At 45.1% G+C, this 4,970-nt stretch overlaps 1 long non-coding RNA gene across 1 annotated transcript; it reads left to right on the top strand.

Annotated features, from left to right (window-relative positions):
- The first annotated feature begins 2,016 nt into the window (after positions 1–2,016).
- On the top strand, positions 2,017–4,672 carry LOC127904976 (uncharacterized). The gene is made up of 3 exons (XR_008058478.1): positions 2,017–2,076; positions 3,557–3,613; positions 4,409–4,672. It is a non-coding gene; the product is annotated as an uncharacterized LOC127904976 (long non-coding RNA).
- The last annotated feature ends 298 nt before the right edge of the window (positions 4,673–4,970 follow it).

The following is a 4,970-nucleotide window of genomic DNA, read 5'->3' as shown; positions in this document are numbered from 1 at the left end:
AAGCACATGAGTCCAAATTCTCCATACATCCTGGCAGTACTAAGATGTACCGAGACCTGAAACACCTCTATTGGTGGCCTAATATGAAAAGGGAAATAGCTGAGTATGTGTCAAAGTGTGGGATATGTCAACAAGTCAAGGTTGAACACCAAAGGCCTGCGGGACCATTACAGCCATTACAAATTCCAGAATGGAAGTGGGAGATGATCACCATGGATTTCGTGTCAGGATTTCCCAAGGGGAGAAAAGGAAATGATGCAATATGGGTCATTGTGGATCGGTTGACGAAATCCGCACTATTCTTGCCTGTAAAGATGACCGACTCGGTGGACAAGCTTGCCAAGATCTACATAAATGAGGTGGTACGACTTCATGGGATTCCGGTGTCCATTGTATCGGATCGAGATCCTAGGTTCACCTCTCGACTTTGGCCGAGCATACAACATGCCTTGGGGACAAGATTGGACACGAGCACTGCGTTTCACCCTCAAACGGATGGCCAATCGGAAAGAGTCATTCAAGTCTTGGAAGACCTATTACGGGCATGTGTGCTAGAATTTGGAGGAAACTGGGAGGAACACATGGCATTGGTGGAGTTCACGTATAACAATAGTCACCAAGCCACAATAGGGATGGCCCCATATGAAGCCTTGTATGGTAGGAGGTGTAGAACTCCTTTATGTTGGGAGGAAATTGGGGACCGGAAGTTATATGGCGCAGAGTTAGTTCAAGTCACCACGGAGAAAGTGAGAATTATCAGGGATCGCATCAAAGCCGCACAGGATAGACAGAAGAAGTATGCCGATGTGAGGAGAAGACCTCTCGAGTTCAGTACGGGGGACCAGGTGTTCCTGAAGGTAGCCCCATGGAAGAACATGTTACGATTTGGATTGAAAGGAAAGTTAACTCCCCGTTTCATTGGACCCTTCAAAATCTTACAACGAGTTGGACCAGTAGCCTACAAGGTGGATTTGCCCCCACAGTTAGCCAGGGTCCATGATGTGTTCCATGTCTCCTTGTTAAGGAAGGCTAACGTAGACCCCGCTCGAGTTCTACCCCAGGTCCCAATAGAGGTCAAGGAAGACTTAACACTGGAATTGAGGCCCATAAGGATACTAGATCAAGAAGTGAAGGAGTTACGGAGCAAAAAGATCCCCATCGTTAGAATCTTATGGCGAAATGCTCAAGTAGAAGAGGAAACTTGGGAGAGGGAGGCCGAGATGAGAAAAAAGTACCCCAATTTATTTGATCTACCAGGTATGGAGTGTGAAACTTCTTAAATTTCGAGGACGAAATTCATATTTAGGAGGGGAGAATGTAAACACCCAAAGGAAAATATATATATATTTAGAGAGAGAGAGATGATGATGAATGCAGTTTTCGCTGCCGATGCAGAAATCGGCAGCGATGCAGTATTCGCTGCCGATTCTGGACTGGGCAGCGATGCAGTTTTCGCTGCCGATTCTGGACTTGGCAGCGACGCAGTTTTCGCTGCCGATGCAGAAATCGGCAGCGATGCAGTTTTCGCTGCCAATTCTGGACTTGGCAGCGACGCAGCCTTCACTACCGATACAGAAATCGGTAGCGACACAGTTTTCGCTGCCCATTTCTTGATCGGCAGCGACGCAGTTTTCGCTGCCGATTTCTCAATCGGCAGCGATGCAGTTTTCGCTGCCGATTTCTCAATGAACAGTGACGCAGAGCTGGGAGGGAGGGGTAAAACTGATTTTAGATAAACCAAACAAGGATAAGGACACACCTAAACCAACCCCCAAACAACCCATTTCATTGGATGGGTAGTATAAAAACAAAGAGGGGAGAGAGAATGACCCATCTTCTTCCAAATCCAGCAGCTGCATGTCGTTCTTCCCTTCCCCTTTCACAACAGAAACGTGAATCAGACCAGTAGAGATTACTTTGTGAACTTGTGAGGGAGAGATGAGACCTTGAGAGAGGAGTGGGCAGCTGCATAGAGGAGAGGAAAAAGAGAGCTGGAAAACGTGAGAGCAAGAAGGAGGAGGAGAACCAGCAGCTGAATAGTGTCAAACCTTCCTCAAACTTAGTTAAATTCAGAAGGTATGGGTCATGAAACTCTCTTCCTCTCCCCCGTAAGATAAAAAACGAAAATGAAGAAGAAAAACCCTAAGAAAAGAATTGATCTAAGACCTAAGCCAGCTGTGAAGGAAGCTGAAATTAACCAAGAGAACAAGCAAACAAAAGTGAAATAAAGTCAATTTCAGAACATCTAACAAATCATGGTAGAGGGTTGGCTTTAACTAGGGGGTAATTAATGTGTTCTGCTGTGATGTTGTTGCTGGACTTAATGTGTTCTGCTGTGATGATTGTTGCTGGAATTAATGTGTTCTGCTGTGATGTTTGTTGCTGGAATTAATGTGTTCTCCTGTGATGATTGTGCTGAAATTGATGCTGCCGATTTGTGTGTTGCGCAGCAAAATTCTGTTTCCCTGCCGCAACTGAACCTGCTGCAGCGAATTAATATTCGCTGCCGATTTGTGTGTTGCGCAGCGAAATTCTGTTTCGCTGCCGCAACTGAACCTGCTGCAGCGAATTAATATTCGCTGCCGATTTGTGTGTTGCGCAGCGAAATTCTGTTTCGCTGACGCAACTGAACCTCCTGCAGCGATTTGATATTCGCTGCCGATTTGTGTGTTGCGCAGCGAAATTCTGTTTCGCTGCCGCAACTGAACCTGCTGCAGCGAATTAATATTCGCTGCCGATTTGTATGTTGCGCAGTGAAATTCTGTTTCGCTGACGCAACTGAACCTCCTGCAGCGATTTGATATTCGCTGCCGATTTGTGTGTTGCGCAGCGAAATTCTGTTTCGCTGCCGCAACTGAACCTGCTGCAGCGAATTAATATTCGCTGCCGATTTGTGTGTTGCGCAGCGAAATTCTGTTTCGCTGATGCAACTGAACCTCCTGCAGCGATTGCAGCGAAATTCTGTTTCGCTGCCGCAACTGAACCTGCTGCAGCGAATTAATATTCACTGCCGATTTGTGTGTTGCGCAGCGGAATTCTGTTTCGCTGCCGCAACTGAACCTGCTGCAGCGAATTAATATTCGCTGCCGATTTGTGTGTTGCGCAGCGAAATTCTGTTTCGCTGACGCAAGTGAACCTCCTGCAGCGATTTGATATTCGCTGCCGATTTGTGTGTTGCGCAGCGAAATTCTGTTTCGCTGCCGCAGCTGAACCTCCTGCAGCGAAGTGATATTCGCTGCCGAGGTGTGCGTTGTGCAGCGAAACTGTGGCGCCAACAGCGGTGCAGTTCTCGCTGCCGAACTGGCAGCCTGCGGCGAACCAGTTCTCGCTGCCGAATTGGGCAGCCCGCAGCAAACCAGTTCTCGCTGCCGATTCCTACAATAAGCCTCCTAGGCAGGAATGACTTAAATGCTAATAACAATTTCATGATATGATGGTGTAAAATAGGGAACACTTGAATGTGAACATATGAACTATTGAAATAAGTGTGATGATGAATGTGATTCAAAAATAAAATAAATACAACTGTGCTGATTTGTGACCATTGATGTCTTAGGTGGTGCGGTCGGGATTGGACCATCATCAAGACAGGAACGACCCACAGGTGGAGCAGGTAGGTGACTTGCACCTTTCTTTTTCATACGTTGAATCTTGGAATATTTTAACTTGAGTACTACCATATTGTTAGAACCGATATTAAATTGTCGAACGCTTAATTGTTGATAAAAGAGTGATTAGCTTCGGCTAATGGCATTCGAATGGATGGCCGGGACAAAAGACTGATTAGCTTCGGCTAATGGCATCCAAATGGATGGCCGGGACAAAGAATGATTAGCTTTGGCTAATGGCGTCCGAATGGATGGCCGGGATGAAGGACTGATTAGCTTCGGCTAATGGCATCCGAATGGATGGCCGGGACAAAGAATGATTAGCTTTGGCTAATGGCGTCCGAATGGATGGCCGGGTTAAAAAGGGATGATTTCGCTGCCGATTGTGGATCGGCAGCGACGCAGTTTCGCTGCCGATTCTGGATCGGCAGCGACCCAGTATTCGCTGCCGATTCTGGATCGGCAGCGATGCAGTCTTCGCTGCCGATACAGACATCGGCAGCGACCCAGTTTCGCTGCCGATTCCTTGATCGGCAGCGATGTAGTTTCGGCTGCCGATTTTAGGATTGGCAGCGACGCAGCTATCGCTATGGAATCCGGATGGATAGCCGGGACAAATAAACGACTAGTTTCGGCGAATGACATTTGAAAACTTGTGTATCTATATGTACTACTAATTGTTACATCAAATACATGAAGAAATTATAAATGTTAATGCTTATTTAATTGCTAGGCCGTTAGTTACCATTATTATTATTATTAAGTATTTGTTTTCTCTTAAATGTTTTGTACTGCTGCAGGGACGTCACACCAACGAGATGTCTAGGATACCCGATACACGGGAACCTACTTTTGCAAGGAATTAAGTAGATGCATTCTAAATCACAATGTATTTTGTAGGGATCAATGTACTGAATGTATAACTTTTATTAGATCCTTTTTGTTTAAAATTTGTGATGGCTATTAGAAGTATAAGAGTGCAAACTCATGTCCATGTATATATATTTTTAATATGAACTTCAAATCATGCAACCTTAATATTATGTGTTTGTGTAAGATTCGCTTTTGAATGAACTGTTGATTGTATGGATTGTATTTTGATGATGTGAGGATTCAAGTTCTTTGATTACCGGCACCATGTGTATTAAATATATATATATATATATATATAAAAATTTACTATTGTTTTGGGCTTAGAAAGCCGGGTTGTTACATAGATGGTCAATTAGACAGGACCATTCAGATATTAAAAGACCTATTGAGGGCGTGCATCCTAGAGTTTGGGGGCTATTGGGAAGATCATGTACCCTTGGTGGAGTTCACTTACTCCTGTGTGTTGGGATGAAATTGGGGAAAAATTGT

This window comes from Populus trichocarpa, chromosome 2 (assembly GCF_000002775.5).
Source record: "Populus trichocarpa isolate Nisqually-1 chromosome 2, P.trichocarpa_v4.1, whole genome shotgun sequence".
In the NCBI taxonomy this organism is placed as follows: Eukaryota; Viridiplantae; Streptophyta; class Magnoliopsida; order Malpighiales; family Salicaceae; genus Populus; species Populus trichocarpa.
This window is presented reverse-complemented; position numbering and strand designations above follow the sequence as displayed.